Source organism: Callospermophilus lateralis, chromosome 3 (genome assembly GCF_048772815.1).
Source record: "Callospermophilus lateralis isolate mCalLat2 chromosome 3, mCalLat2.hap1, whole genome shotgun sequence".
NCBI lineage: Eukaryota > Metazoa > Chordata > Mammalia > Rodentia > Sciuridae > Callospermophilus > Callospermophilus lateralis.
Genome location: NC_135307.1, coordinates 125,046,526 through 125,062,409, shown reverse-complemented (window position 1 = coordinate 125,062,409; position 15,884 = coordinate 125,046,526). Strand labels below are relative to the sequence as shown.

Sequence of the window (15,884 nt, the reverse complement as noted above, 5' to 3'; positions counted from 1 at the left end):
GCTTCAGGCTCTGTGGTTGATGTGCCATATGATAGAGCATATACGCAGTTTGAATCCCGAATGAGCCACTATTGTGGCAGACCTCAGGAATGAATTTTTTTGGAGGAGGCACATGTGAACCCGAGACATCAGCTTCTAGTTTTTGAGCATAGGACAGTCGTGCATGGTTTGGGCAGAGGAAAGGCGTAACTGGGTCCAAAGTAGTTCCTAAGGATTGTTGCCTATGCCTGAAGGAAGTAGAGAGTGATGGAATTCACCTCTTTGCCAAGTGCCTTTCTAGGCGCTGGACAGGCGTTGAGGGTCTCCTCTCCTGCACAATTGTGGGGTACAGGCATCGGATCGTATGGTTGGGACTGGGGCTCCTGTTGGAATCTATGTCATGTGGGGCTCCGAGATGCACGTGGCGATATCCCAGAAAGGCAGGAGGTCTCCAGAGGACGTACTTTCTCAAGTTGGTCCTTCCATGCTTGGACATCCCATGGAGGGAAGGTGTCAGGGTCACATTCGTTTGTAGGGTTGGAAAGAGATTCTCAGATGGGTTTCCTGTGGCTGGAAGAGTTTCCTGGGCAGCTCAGGAGCCCCATTGGAACTGAGATGAGGCAGGCATGGCATAGGAAACTGAAAAGGCTGCAGTCCCTAAGGAGTGTGTAGTGAGGAACAGCAGGCTGCGGAACAGGCCAGTCATTGTTATGTTTCATGGGCATCCCTCTCTTTTGTCTCCTTGCATACGCATGGCAGGTCGGGTTTTCTTGGACGGATTGAGGGTTGCCGCCGGCTCTTCTGGCTGTGGGAAGATACCCAGGGAGGACGGGGAACACCCGCATGCCCGTGCCCTCTGTTACCTGAGTGTGGCCCTTCATAGCTGAGGATGGTAGGAGTCTCCTTGCCCCAAGTCACCGAGGTTGCTCCTTGCCAGGTGAAGGTCACAAGCGTGGATCGATGATGACTCCCACAAAAACATTCCTTGGAAGCTGAACAAAATGAGTGAAAACTCTATACCGTCGTTCTCATCGAAACTGAGGTCCACCACGTAGCCCAGGGGGCTGCAGTGAGTTGGGTGGTGGAGGGGAGAACCCTGTGCCCCTTTTTCGACGAGGGCTCTGTGGGAATGGACCCTTTAAGGGAAGGCTCCTTCCAGCCGAATTCAGGTGGCGTTTGGCTGAGTGTCAGTCCTCGTTTGGTTTCAGCATACATGGGTGATGCAGAGCTCAGGACGTTGACGAAGACCTTGGCCTGCCCGGGATTATATCCTAGTGGGTGTTCGGCTGTAGGGTTCAGCCGTACTAGGAGGTTCTGGGCCATGGCACAGGAGAAGAAGTTTCGTCCTCTTGTGGACTGGAGATGCTTATTCCCAGGCCAGTGGAACCATGCCGGTCTGCTGGGTCTTCCAGTGAAAATTGAGGTCCACTTTAGGAGGAAGGCGGAGGCAGACCCAGCGCAAAGCATGGAAGACCCTTCTTTAAAGCACAGGGACCTGGTGTTTCCGGGAGTGTGGTGGGTTTTCTAGTTTTTTGGAAATTCTTCAGTGTTGCCAGTGGTATTGTCCCACAATGTTGGCAAGAGCGTTTGTCCACCAAGGGAAGGAATTGTGGGTCTCCAGTGGCACCAGCGCCTGGATGAGTAGATGGCCATTTGAGGGAATGCAAATGGAGAAAGTGGGTCTTACCACAAGCCGGTCCTTTGGCTGCCACTTTCGGGAATGGATCCCCCTGATAGATGGTTGGCTCTCGAGTTGGGGCATCAGAAGTGGTTCAGGAAAAAGCCTTAGTATCGTTGTGTGCTTTTGGTCCACCCGTGAGGCTTCAGGCACGGTGGTTGATGTGCCTTCTGATAGAGCATATACGCAGTTTGGATCCCGAATGAGCCACTGTTGTGGCAGACCTCAGGAATGAATTTTTTTGGAGGAGGCACATGTGAACCCGAGACATCAGCTTCTAGTTTTTGAGCATAGGACAGTCGTGAATGGTTTGGGCAGAGGAAAGGCGTAACTGGGTCCTAAGTAGTTCCTAAGGATTGTTGCCTATGCCTGAAGGAAGTAGAGAGTGATGGAATTCACCTCTTTGCCAAGTGCCTTTCTAGGCGCTGGACAGGCGTTGAGGGTCTCCTCAACTGCACAATTGTGGGGTTCAGGCTTCGGAGCGTATGGTTGGGACTGGGGCTCCTGTTGGAATCTATGTCATGTGGGGCTCCGAGATGCATGTGGCGATATCCCAGAAAGGCAGGAGGTCTCCAGAGGACGTACTTTCTCAAGTTGGTCCTTCCATGCTTGGACATCCCATGGAGGGAAGGTGTCAGGGTCACATTCGTTTGTAGGGTTGGATGGAGATTCTCAGATGGGTTTCCTGTGGCTTGAAGAGTTTCCTGGGCAGCTTAGGAGCCCCATTGGAACTGAGATGAGGCAGGCATGGCATAGGAAACTGAAAACGCTACAGTCCCTAAGGAGTGTGTAGTGAGGAACAGCAGGCTGCGGAGCAGGCCAGTCATGGTTATGTTTCATGGGCATCCCTCTCTTTTGTCTCTTTGCATACGCATGGCAGGTCGGGTTTCCTCGGACGGATTGAGGGTTGCCTCCGGCTCTTCTGGCTGTGGGAAGATACCCAGGGAGGACGGTGAACACCCGCATGCCCGTACCCTCTGTTTCCTGAGTGTGGCCCTTCATAGCTGACGATGGTAAGAGTCTCCTTGCCCAGAGTCACCGAGGTTGCTCCTTGCCAGGTGAGGGTCACAAGCGTGGATCGATGATGACTCCCACAAAAACATTCCTTGGAAGCTGAACAAAATGAGTGAAAACTCTATACCGTCGTTCTCATCGAAACTGAGGTCCACCACGTAGCCCAGGGGGCTGCAGTGAATTTGGTGGTGGAGGGGAGAACCCTGTGCCCCTTTTTCGACGGGGGCTCTGTGGGAATGGACCCTGGAAGGGAAGGCTCCTTCCAGCCGAGTTCAGGTGGCTTTAGGCTCCGAGCCTGTTGTCCTCTGCGTGTCAGTCCTCGTTTGGTTTCAGCATGCATGGGTGATGCAGAGCTCAGGACGTTGAGGAAGACCTAGGCCTGCCCGGGATTATATCTTAGTGGGTGTTCGGCTGTAGGGTTCATCTGTACTAGGAGGTTCTGGGCCATGGCACAGGAGAAGAAGTTTTGTCCTCTTGTGGACTGGAGATGCTTATTCCCAGGCCAGTGGAACCATGCCGGTCTGCTGGGTCTTCCAGTGAAAATTGAGGAGCACTTTAGGTGGAAGGCAGAAGGAGACCCAGCGCAAAGCATGGGAGAGCCTTCTATAGTGCACAGGGGCCTGGTGTTTCCAGGAATGTGGAGGGTTTTCTCGTTTTCCGGAAATGCTACAGTGTTGCCAATGGTATTGTCCCACAATGTTGGCAAGAGCGTTTGTCCACCAAGGGAAAGAAGGGTGGGTCTAAAGATGGACCAGCGCCTGGATGAGTAGATGGCCATTTGAGGGAATGCAAAAGGAGAAACTCGGTCTTACCACAAGCCGGTCCTTTGGCTGCAACTTCTGGGAATGGATCCCCCTGATAGATGGTTGACTCTCGAGTTGGGGCATCAGAAGTGTTTCAGGAAAAAGCCTTAGTATCGTTGTGTGCTTTTGGTTTGCCCCTGAGGCTTCAGGCTCGGTGGTTGATGTGCCATATGATAGAGCATATACGCAGTTTGAATCCCGAATGAGCCACTATTGTGGCAGACCTCAGGAATGAATTTTTTTGGAGGAGGCACATGTGAACCCGAGACATCAGCTTCTAGTTTTTGAGCATAGGACAGTCGTGCATGGTTTGGGCAGAGGAAAGGCGTAACTGGGTCCAAAGTAGTTCCTAAGGATTGTTGCCTATGCCTGAAGGAAGTAGAGAGTGATGGAATTCACCTCTTTGCCAAGTGCCTTTCTAGGCGCTGGACAGGCGTTGAGGGTCTCCTCTCCTGCACAATTGTGGGGTACAGGCATCGGATCGTATGGTTGGGACTGGGGCTCCTGTTGGAATCTATGTCATGTGGGGCTCCGAGATGCACGTGGCGATATCCCAGAAAGGCAGGAGGTCTCCAGAGGACGTACTTTCTCAAGTTGGTCCTTCCATGCTTGGACATCCCATGGAGGGAAGGTGTCAGGGTCACATTCGTTTGTAGGGTTGGAAGGAGATTCTCAGATGGGTTTCCTGTGGCTGGAAGAGTTTCCTGGGCAGCTCAGGAGCCCCATTGGAACTGAGATGAGGCAGGCATGGCATAGGAAACTGAAAAGGCTGCAGTCCCTAAGGAGTGTGTAGTGAGGAACAGCAGGCTGCGGAACAGGCCAGTCATTGTTATGTTTCATGGGCATCCCTCTCTTTTGTCTCCTTGCATACGCATGGCAGGTCGGGTTTTCTTGGACGGATTGAGGGTTGCCGCCGGCTCTTCTGGCTGTGGGAAGATACCCAGGGAGGACGGGGAACACCCGCATGCCCGTGCCCTCTGTTACCTGAGCGTGGCCCTTCATAGCTGACGATGGTAGGAGTCTCCTTGCCCCAAGTCACCGAGGTTGCTCCTTTCCAGGTGAAGGTCACAAGCGTGGATCGATGATGACTCCCACAAAAACATTCCTTGGAAGCTGAACAAAATGAGTGAAAACTCTATACCGTCGTTCTCATCGAAACTGAGGTCCACCACGTAGCCCAGGGGGCTGCAGTGAGTTGGGTGGTGGAGGGGAGAACCCTGTGCCCCTTTTTCGACGGGGGCTCTGTGGGAATGGACCCTTTAAGGGAAGGCTCCTTCCAGCCGAATTCAGGTGGCGTTTGGCTGAGTGTCAGTCCTCGTTTGGTTTCAGCATACATGGGTGATGCAGAGCTCAGGACGTTGACGAAGACCTTGGCCTGCCCGGGATTATATCCTAGTGGGTGTTCGGCTGTAGGGTTCAGCCGTACTAGGAGGTTCTGGGCCATGGCACAGGAGAAGAAGTTTGGTCCTCTTGTGGACTGGAGATGCTTATTCCTAGGCCAGTGGAACCATGCCGTCTGCTGGGTCTTCCAGTGATGGTCTCCTCTCCTGCACAAGTTGTGGGCTTCAGGCATCGGAGCGTATGGGTGGGACTGGGGTTTCTTGTGGTGAGCCGTTTCTGCAGATTATGGTCGCCATTGCAAGATGGCGCTGGCTCCACTGTGGTCTGTAACAAACAACTCCTTGTTTGGGAGAGTTGGTGCATGGTTTCTCAGCACCCTGTGAGAAAGTTCCACGTGGCAGCTTCGCATTGGGGCTTGGGATGCTTTATTAATGCTGGGAGGGGCATCCGACAGGAGAGAGATTAGAAGAAATATCAGGGGCCTGAATAAACTGCTGAAAGAAGATTCCTGAGTTGCGTCTTCCTTGCGGGCAAGGGGTCGCGACAAGTGGTGCTGAAAACCCGGGAACCAGAACTTTCAGCAGTCAGGGGTGGTGCACCAATTAGTCCCAGGTAAGTAGGACCCGCAGGTAAAGCGGAGATCAGTCCCAGATTAATTGGGACCCGCGGTCAAAGCGGAGATTAGTCCTAGGTAATTGGGACCCGCTATCAAAGCGGTAGCTCCTCTGTAAAGCCAGAGAGAGCATTATATGTTATTGCAGCTGCACTGTGTACTTTCGCTCTTACTTTCACTTTTGTTTGTTGTGTGTCTTTTGTTGTGTCATGGGTGCCGTATCTTCAAGTCCGCTTCTCCTGGCCCTAGATAACCTGTTACATTCCAAGGGCCTAAAAGTGAAACGTAGTACTTTACAGAGATTTTTACAGAAGACAGATATTGTTGCCCCGTGGTTCGCGTTCTCGGGCAGCCTTACTCTGCCTAGCTGGGATAAGTTAGGCACAGATCTTGACTTTGCTTCTGAGCAGGGCATATTAGAGGGTGGGGTGATACCCCTTTGGAAGATGATCCGTAGTTGCCTCGCAGACGGCAGATGTCAGGAAGCACTTACTAAAGGACAAGAAGTTTTAGAGCAATTACATGAAGAAAGATCAGAAATGGCAGGCAGTGAGGTATTTCAGGAGGGTGGGAGTGTGCGGAGTGAGAAACAGGGGAGGAAACAATTATCCCTGGCAGGCAGTGACGTATTTCAGGAGGATGGCAGTGTGCGGAGCGAGAAACAGGGGAGGAGGCGATTGTCTCTGGCACGGAGTGAAATATTTCAGGAGGAAGGGAATGTGCAGAGCGAGAAACGGGGGAGGAAACGCTTGTATCCAGATCTCAGTACCCTGCGCACACTCCCATGCAAAAGTGGGTCAGAAGAGGAGGACGATGAGGAGGAGGAGCTCGGGAGACTGTCTCGGCAGCTAGGGAGTTTAACTATGGGAGAAGGGAACAAAAATAAACAGGAGCTCAAGAAAAATGATCCTCCGGACCCGCTGCCGTACGGTGAGGGTGTTTCGAGGAGAGCTTTCCATGCCCAAGCATGGAGGGCTGTTAACGCTGAGATGGGTCTTGCTTATCCAGTTTTCCAGGATGACAATAGGGGAAGATTCCATGAGCCTTTAGATTTCAAAATTGTGAAGACCGTGGCAGAGTCTGTGTGCACTTATGGGGTGGGTGCCCCCTTCACATTAACTCAGGTGGAGAGTCTGTCTAGATACTGTATGACTCCCTCTGATTGGGCTAGCCTTGTTCGGGCTTGTGTTTCTCCAGGCAAATATTTGGACTGGAGAGCCTTTGTGCTAGAGGGCGCTGTAGAGCAGGCTGCCCAAAACTATGCGGCGGGACACCCCCATTGGGACAAGGAAATGCTTTTGGGACAAGGCAGATTTGCTAATCAGCAGACAGGATTCCCTCCTGAGGCATATGATCAAATTAACAACATTTGCATTCGGGCATGGAAGTCACTTCCAAATAGAGGAGAGGTGTCTGGTAACTTGACTAAGATTCTGCAGGGCCCTACAGAACCCTTTTCAGATTTTGTAGCAAGGATGATGGATGCCGCTGGAAAGATTTTTGGGGACCCTAATAGACACCTACAGGGGTGTAAGCATCCTGTGCAAGGTCATCAAAAGCTTAACAGGTTTGGTCTGGGTTTTTCCTAGGGGCCACTGGGGCTCAAATACCCATAATATGGCTCACCGAGGAGCCTGTTTGGGTGCCTCAGTGGCCTCTTCCCTCGGTTAAACTGGCAGCAGCCCATGATCTAGTCAAAGAACAACTTGATTTGGGTCACATCCAACCTTCTACTTCTCCATGGAATACTCCCATATTTGTCATTAAGAAAAAATCAGGGAAGTGGCGCCTACTGCATGATCTACGAGCAGTTAATGCTCAGATGCAGCTTATGGGGCCCATTCAAAGAGGGCTGCCTCTGCTCTCCTCTGTTCCTCAAGGCTGGCATATAATTGTTATTGACATTAAAGACTGTTTCTTTTCCATTCCTTTGCATCCTAAAGATTCCCAACGTTTTGATTTCACCCTTCCCTCGTGTAATCACGAAGAACCAGATCAAAGGTTTGAGTGGGTGGTGTTGCCACAGGGGATGGCTAACAGTCCCACGATGTGCCAGATGTATGTGGGGAAGGCACTCGCACCTCTCAGACGTAAGTATTCCTCCACCAAGATCATTCACTATATGGATGATGTATTATTGGCCGCAAAATTAGAACAGACAGTTTATGAGGCTTATAAAGAACTCGTGATGCTGTTGGCTCAACATGGACTGCACATCGCACCTGAAAAGGTTCAAACGGGGGATTCTATCAGGTTTTGGGGAGCGACAATTGGGTATGACAAATTAAAACCACAAAAATTACCATCAGGACTCAAGATCTCCAAACTCTAAATGATTTTCAAAAATTGCTGGGAGATATTAATTGGATAAGAGGATATTTACATATTCCTAATATTGTGCTCCAGCCTTTGTATGCTACTCTTAAGGGTGATCCAGATCTTGCTTCCCCTCGTAGCCTCACTACTGAGGCTAGAGTGGCCCTTATAAAAGTAGAACAAGCTATACAGCATGCCACTCTATGCAGGCTCCAGAGTGATAAACCTTTCCAGTTATGTGTGCTTGCCACTATGCGATAGCCTACTGGAGTACTGTGGCAAGATGGGCCTTTACTATGGATCCACCCACATGTATCCCCAGGAAAATCCTTAGAATATTATCCTGATGCTGTTGCAGCATTGGCACTTAAAGGGATTCAACAAAGCATTCAATTTTTCGGCCAATCACCTTCTTCTCTTATCATACCCTACACTAAAGCTCAACTTAATGTTTTATGTGCTACTCTAGACAACTGGGCTATTCTGTGTTGCTCGTTTCAAGGGAGTATTGATAATCACTACCCTTCTCATCCATTACTCCATTTTGTTAAAGAACATCCCATCATTTTCCCTAAGGTAACTTCATCCAGTCCAATTCCGGGGGCTGTTAACATTTTTACTGATGGTTCCAAGTCTGGAATGGGAGCTTATGTAATTAATGACTCTCCCCCTATCCAGCATCAATTTGCTCCTGGAAATCCACAATGGGTAGAACTACAAATTGTTATTGAAGTTTTTAAACAGTGTTCTTTTCCTTTTAATCTTATTTCGGACTCCAGCTATGTGGTACAAGCACTAAAAGTCCTGGAGACCGTGGGAACTATTAGTGATGCCCACAATGTGTCTGTTTACTTTACTCAGCTTCAACAGCTTATCTCTAACCGCACTGCTTCTTTTTATCCAATGCACATCAGGGCTCACACCTCTCTTCCTGGTCCGTTATCCCAAGGTAATGCCTGTGCGGACTTAGCCACCAGAGGCCAATTGATATGCTTGGCTTCCTCCTTAGAGGGGGCTAAGTTGTTTCACCAAAACTTCCATGTTAATGCATTAACGCTGCACAGGCGTTTTTCCATTTCAAGAGCGGATACTCGGCAGATAGTATTGCAATGTCCCCATTGTGTCACATTTCTTCATCCCCCTAATTATGGAGTAAACCCACGGGGATTAAAGCCATTGGTTGTTTGTCAAATGGATGTCACACATATACCTGACTTTGGTAACCTTAAGTATGTGCATGTTTCCGTTGATACGTGCTCTGGAATTATCCATGCTTCTGCTTTATCGGGAGAAAAGGCACGTAATGTCATTACTCACTGTTTAGAGGCATGGGCAGCATGGGGTGCACCTGCATCCCTTAAGACTGATAATGGACCTGCTTATACTGGCAGACAATTTACAGCTTTTTGTTCTACTATGGGAGTGCAACTTACTCATGGTTTGTCTTATAATCCTCAAGGACAAGGCATTGTTGAGCGTGCTCATCGCACCTTAAAGGAAACTTTACAAAAACAAAAAGGGGGAATAGGAGCTGAACACACTCCAAAAGAATGCCTGTCCTTAGCTCTCTTTATCATTAATTTTTTGAATTTGGATATTCATGGTCGCTCTGCGGCCGATAGACATGTGTCCCCTCAGCCCTCTGTGATTGGCTATGTTAAGTGGAAGGATGTTCTTACGGGCCAATGGAACGGCCCTGACCCCGTGCTGACATGGGCACGAGGATCTGTATGTGTTTTTCCCCAGGATCGTACGGAACCATTGTGGGTCCCTGAACGCTTGACAAGAAGAGTCTCGACATCAACTGACCAGCAACAAGAGATACCACAACAATCCTGTGATGAGGATCTTCATTCTGCTAAGTGCTCTGGCTCTGGTGCTGGTGCCGATGGCACAGGCGACACCAATGCGGTGGTGGGCAGTGGCACGGGCCTGGCCAATGCCGATGCCGGTTCATGGTAATTCTAGTGTCCTCCCCACTCTTTTTTCAACCTCATGTGAGATGTCTGCTCCCTGTGCCTCTCCTAGAGGGGACATGGAGAGAATTTTTAATCAATCTCAAGTTAATCTCACAGGAGTTTTTTGTTTCAGCCTTAGAAATGCTAATTGCATTAGCCTTAAGACCAAAAATTTGACTAACTGGGAGGAACCATTGCGGTCCAATCAGGTCTCAGGAAGCATTATCAGTGCTGTATTGAGCAAGGTAGCTTCGGGGAAGCAATCAGGCTCAGAGACCCCTGCAAACAGCAGCTCTGCTCTTAACATAACTACCTTGGCTATTATCTCCGAGGTACTAATCCCAGTGCCTCCTTTTTCTAGTAGTATTTATAATGCCACTCATTTCAAGGCCTCTCCTTACTGTTCCCCTAATCTTGGTTTCCCCCCAACATTTACGCCTTGTCAGGATCATTCTTGGGAGAAACATCAAGTTGCTAAAGGTTTCTCCCTTTCCCCCTCTCTTGATAGGTATGTTTATAACTTTAACAATAGTGCCAACTCCTCTACAGGAGTAGGTTGGTCCTGGTTTTAATGGCTGATTTCCAATGAAAAGGGGGCTTCAGCCGATATTTCTGCACTGGCTCAGTTGGTAGGAGCCAAAAGTTGGCTGGCTAATATTTCTGGTACTGTTAGGGAAAGTGAACAAGGTAATAGACTTACATCTGTTTCATTCAACTCTCTGTTGTATAATGCCACATTGCCTCCTGCAATGGTCTGTGTCCAATCCCCCTTCTTATTCCTTTTGGCTAAGGCCACCTCATTGGGGATGCTGGATTGTTCTCATACTACCTGTCTCTTATCTGAGTGTTGGAATGGTTCCTGGACTGTAGCAGTGATTATAAAAATTCCAACTTTTGTCCCAATCCCGGTCACTGCGGATCCTGATAAATTCCCTATTGTTGAGCTACTTAGAGTCCGCAGAGATTTTGGAATCACAGCGGCTATAGTGACAGCCGTGGCGGTATCTGCTGCTGCAGCGGTTACAGCCGGAATGGCTATGGCCAATCAAGTACAAACTGCTGCCACCATTAATCAAGTTGTCCAACAAACTTCCACCATACTTGAATCCCAAAATACAATTAATCAACATATTTTGTCAGGGATTTTAGCTGCCAACCAAAGAATAGATTTACTCCAAGCTCAGGTAGAAGAATTGGCTGACTTAGTGCTTTTGGGTTGTGTTGACCAACGTGCACATTTATGCATAACCTCTGTCAGATTTAATGATTCCAGGAATGCTTCCCGCATCATTGGCTGGAAATTGGTCCATGGAAGCGGAAGACATGATCCAGTCTCAACTAACCTAGATAGCTGTCTTGTATAGCACTCGTGTTGATCCCGTGACTTTGGGTCAATTCACCAATTGGATATCTTCTGCTTTTTCCTTTTTTAAAGAGTGGGTGGGGGTAGGCATTTTTGGTGCAATGTGTTGCTTCGGTATGTTTCTCTGTTTGTAGTTTCTCTGTCGCCTCAAGGCCCGCAATGCTCACGATAAGGCTATGATCATCCAAGCTCTTGCAGCTTTAGAAAATGGCAATTCACCTCAAGTTTGGCTTGCGCAGCTTAAACAGTAAATCTTTGACATGGTCGTTGCACCCCAAGTTATTATAACATTGCACTGGGATCGTCATGTCTTTCCTCGTTATTCTCTTAGTGTTGGAAAGCCCTTGCACTCTGCCGGTCTTGCTGCCATTGCACGCAGGTGGGTTTCCACACTAATGCTTCTCTATCGCCTTAAAGTCCGTGCCTTTCTTTCAGGCTGCTGTCAACTCGTTTGTCGTTGTGTGCAGCCATAGTTCAGCCTTAGCTGTCCCCCTTCGTCCACCTTCGTCACGATACAGGATGCGAGGCAAGGCACTGCACTTGAGTGATCCTTGAAGTGGACCTCAAGGAGAGCATGTCCTATTGCATGCGGGTTTGATGTCCACGCCCCGCCCCACGAAAAAAGGCGTCGGCTGATATGGCTTCAGATCTGGGGAAGGGCCCTCCTTAGGACTGAGCCATACTATGCAGCCACTTCTGCATAGTGGGATAGGACCTCTACTCTCGCCTGTATTGTTTTCAGAAAACAGAAGGGGGGAACTGTGGTGAGCCGTTTCTGCAGATATGGTCGCCATTGCAAGATGGCGCTGGCTCCACTGTGGTCTGTAACAAACAACTCCTTGTTTGGGAGAGTTGGTGCATGGTTTCTCAGCACCCTGTGAGAAAGTTCCACCTGGCAGCTTCGCATTGGGGCTTGGGATGCTTTATTAAGGCTGGGAGGGGCATCCGACAGGAGAGAGATTAGAAGAAATATCAGGGGCCTGAATAAACTGCTGAAAGAAGATTCCTGAGTTGTGTCTTCCTTGCGGGCAAGGGGTCGCGACAGTTCCTGTTGGAATCTATGTCATGTGGGGCTCCGAGATTCTCGTGGCGATGTCCCAGAGAGGCAGGAGGTCTCCAGAGGACGTACTTTCTCAAGTTGGTCCTTCCATGCTTGGACATCCCATGGAGGGAAGGTGTCAGGGTCACATTCGTTTGTAGGGTTGGATGGAGATTCTCAGATCGGTTTTCTGTGGCTGGAAGAGATTCCTGGGCAGCTTAGGAGCCCCATTGGAACTGCGATGAGGCAGGCATGGCATAGGAAACTGAAAAGGCTGCAGTCCCTAAGGAGTGTGTAGTGAGGAACAGCAGGCTGCGGAGCAGGCCAGTCATGGTTATGTTTCATGGGCATCCCTCTCTTTTGTCTCCTTAAATACGCATGGCAGGTCGGGTTTTCTCGGACTGATTGAGGTTTGCCGCCGGCTCTTCTGGCTGTGGGAAGATACCCAGGGAGGACGGGGAACACCCGCATGCCCGTGCCCTCTGTTACCTGAGTGTGGCCCTTCATAGCTGACGATGGTAAGAGTCTCCCTGCCCCAAGTCACCGAGGTTGCTCCTTGCCAGGTGAGGGTCACAAGCGTGGATCGATGATGACTACCACAAAAACATTCCTTGGAAGCTGAACAAAATGAGTGAAAACTCTATACCGTCGTTCTCATCGAAACTGAGGTCCACCACGTAGCCCAGGGGGCTGCAGTGAGTTGGGTGGTAGAGGGGAGAACCCTGTGCCCCGTTTTCTACGGGGGCTCTGTGGGAATGGAACCTGGAAGGGAAGGCTCTTTCCAGCCGAGTTCAGGTGGCGTTAGGCTCCGAGCCTGTAGTACTCTGATTGTCAGTCCTCGTTTGGTTTCAGCATGCATGGGTGATGCAGAGCTCAGGATGTTGAGGAAGACCTTGGCCTGCCCGGGATTATATCCTAGTGGGTGTTCGGCTGTAGGGTTCAGCCGTACTAGGAGGTTCTGGACCATGGCACAGGAGAAGAAGTTTCGTCCTCTTATGGACTGGAGATGCTTATTCCCAGGCCAGTGGAACCATGCCGGTCTGCTGGGTCTTCCAGTGAAAATTGAGGACCACTTTAGGTGGAAGGCGGAGGCAGACCCAGCACAAAGCATGGGAGACCCTTCTATAGTGCACAGGGGCCTGGTGTTTCCGGGAATGTGGTGGGTTTTCTCTTTTTCCTGAAATGCTACAGTGTTGCCAGTGGTATTGTCCCACAATGTTGGCAAGAGCGTTTGTCCACCAAGGGAAGGAAGGGTGGGTCTAAAGAGGGAGCAGCGCCAGGATGAGTAGATGGCCATTTGAGGGAATGCAAAAGAAGAAACTGGGTCTTACCACAAGCCGGTCCTTTGGCTGCAACTTCTGGGAATGGATCCTCCTGATAGGTGGTTGACTCTCGAGTTGGGGCATCAGAAGTGTTTCAGGAAAAAGCCTTAGTATCGTTGTGTGCTTTTGGTCTGCCCGTGAGGCTTCAGGCACAGTGGTTGATGTGCCTTCTGATAGAGCATATAATTTGTTGGGATCCCGAATGAGCCACTGTTGTGGCAGACCTCAGGAATGAATTTTTTTGGAAGAGGCACATGTGAACCCGAGACATCAGCTTCTAGTTTTTGAGCATAGGACAGTCGTGAATGGTTTGGGCAGAGGAAAGGCGTAACTGGGTCCAAAGTAGTTCCTAAGGATTGTTGCCTATGCCTGAAGGAAGTAGAGAGTGATGGAATTCACCTCTTTGGCAAGTGCCTTCCATAGGCGCTGGACAGGCATTGATGGTCTCCTCTCCTGCACAAGTTGTGGGGTTCAGGCATCGCAGCGTATGGGTGGGACTGGGGCTCCTGTTAGAATCTATGTCATGTGGGGCTCCGAGATGCACATGGCGATGTCCCAGAAAGGCAGGAGGTCTCCAGAGGACGTACTTTCTCAAGTTGTTCTTTCCATGCTTGGACATCCCATGGAGGGAAGGTGTCAGGGTCACATTCGTTTTTAGGGTTGGATGGAGATTCATAGATGGGTTTCCTGTAGCTGGAAGAGTTTCCTGGGCAGCTTAGGAGCCCCATTGGAACTGAGATGAGGCAGGCATGGCATAGGAAACTGAAAAGGCTGCAGTCCCTAAGGAGTGTGTAGTGAGCAACAGCAGGCTGCGGAGCACGCCAGTCATGGTTATGTTTCATGGGCATCCTTCTCTTTTGTCTCCTTCCAAACGCATGGCAGGTCGGGTTTTCGGATGGATTGACTGTTACCGCTGGCTCTTCTGGCTGTGGGAAGATGCCCAGGGAGGACGGGGAACACCCGCATGCCCGTGCCCTCTGTTTCCTGAGTGTGGACCTTCATAGCTGAGGATGGTAAGAGTCTCCTTGCCCCAAGTCACCGAGGTTGCTCCTTGCCAGGTGAGGGTCACAAGCGTGGATCGATGATGACTTCCACAAAAACATTCCTTGGAAGCTGAACAAAATGAGTGAAAACTCTATACCGTCGTTCTCATCGAAACTGAGGTCCACCACGTAGCTAGAGGGGGCTGCAGTGAGTTGGGTGGTGGAGGGGAGAAGCCTGTGCCCCTTTCCCGACGGGTGTGTGTGGGAATGCACCCTGGAAGGGAAGGCTCTTTCCAGCCGAGTTCAGGTGGCGTTAGGCTCCGAGCCTGTAGTCCTCTGAGTGTCAGTCCTCGTTTGGTTTCAGCATGCATAGGTGATGCAGAGCTCAGGACGTTGCTGAAGACCTTGGCCTGCCCGGGATTATATCCTAGTGGGTGTTAGGCTGTAGGGTTCAGCCCTACTAGGAGGTTCTGGGCCATGGCACAGGAGAAGAAGTTTCGTCCTCTTGTGGACTGGAGATGCTTATTCCCAGGCCAGTGGAACCATGCCGGTCTGCTGGGTCTTCCAGTGAAAATTGAGGACCACTTTAGGTGGATGCGGAGGCAGACCCAGCGCAAAGCATGGGAGACCCTTCTATAGTGCACAGGGGCCTGGTGTTTCGGGAATGTGGTGGGTATTCTGGTTTTCCGGAAATGCTACAGTGTTGCCATTGGTATTGTCCCACAATGTTGGCAAGTGCGTTTGTCCACCAAGGGAAGGAAGGGTGGGTCAAAATAGGGACCAGCGCCTGGATGAGTAGAAGGCCATTTTGAGGGAATGCAAATGGAGAAACTGGGTCTTACCACAACCGGTCCTTTGGCTGCCACTTCTGGGAATGGATCCCCCTGATAGATAATTGACTCTAGAGTTGGGGCATCAGAAGTGTTTCAGGAAAAAGCCTTAGTATCGTTGTGTGCTTTTGGTCCGCCCTTGAGGCTTCAGGCACGGTGGTTGATGTGCCTTGTGATAGAGCATATACTTTCTTTGGATCCCGAATGAACCACTGTTGTGGCAGACCTCAGGAATGAATTTTTTTGGAGGAGGCACATGTGAACCCGAGACATCAGCTTCTAGTTTTTGAGCATAGGACAGTCGTGCATGGTTTGGGCAGAGGAAAGGCGTAACTGGGTCCAAAGTAGTTCCTAAGGATTGTTGCCTATGCCTGAAGGAAGTAGAGAGTGATGGAATTCACCTCTTTGGCAAGTGCCTTTCATAGGCGCAGGACAGGCGTTGATGGTCTCCTCTCCTGCACAAGTTGTGGGGTTCAGGCATCGCAGCGTATGGGTGGGACTGGGGCTCCTGTTGGAATCTATGTCATGTGGGGCTCCGAGATGCACGTGGCGATGTCCCAGAAAGGCAGGATGTCTCCAGAGGACGTACTTTCTCTAGTTGGTCCTTCCATGCTTGGACATCCCATGGAGGGAAGGTGTCAGGGT

General features: G+C 50.2%; 1 long non-coding RNA gene and 5 other non-coding genes across 11 annotated transcripts in view; all 6 read left to right on the top strand.

Moving 5' to 3' along the window:
• The first annotated feature begins 933 nt into the window (after positions 1 to 933).
• On the top strand, positions 934 to 1,025 carry LOC143386677 (small nucleolar RNA SNORD116). The gene has a single exon (XR_013089685.1). It is a non-coding gene; the product is annotated as a small nucleolar RNA SNORD116 (small nucleolar RNA).
• A 1,707-nt stretch (positions 1,026 to 2,732) lies between these two features.
• LOC143386676 (small nucleolar RNA SNORD116) lies at positions 2,733 to 2,824 on the top strand. Its single transcript, XR_013089684.1, has one exon. It is a non-coding gene; the product is annotated as a small nucleolar RNA SNORD116 (small nucleolar RNA).
• A 1,725-nt stretch (positions 2,825 to 4,549) lies between these two features.
• Positions 4,550 to 4,641, top strand: LOC143641562 (small nucleolar RNA SNORD116). Its single transcript, XR_013155397.1, has one exon. It is a non-coding gene; the product is annotated as a small nucleolar RNA SNORD116 (small nucleolar RNA).
• A 3,998-nt stretch (positions 4,642 to 8,639) lies between these two features.
• LOC143394184 (uncharacterized) overlaps positions 8,640 to 15,884 on the top strand; it is a 78,849-nt gene continuing 71,604 nt past the window's right edge. For all 6 annotated transcript variants that reach the window (XR_013090670.2, XR_013155361.1, XR_013155364.1 and 3 more), the window contains exon 1: positions 8,640 to 9,702. This is a non-coding gene — a long non-coding RNA (uncharacterized LOC143394184). The remainder of the gene's footprint in view (positions 9,703 to 15,884) is intronic.
• Positions 12,685 to 12,776, top strand: LOC143396070 (small nucleolar RNA SNORD116). The gene has a single exon (XR_013090959.2). It is a non-coding gene; the product is annotated as a small nucleolar RNA SNORD116 (small nucleolar RNA).
• LOC143641585 (small nucleolar RNA SNORD116) lies at positions 14,502 to 14,593 on the top strand. The gene has a single exon (XR_013155420.1). It is a non-coding gene; the product is annotated as a small nucleolar RNA SNORD116 (small nucleolar RNA).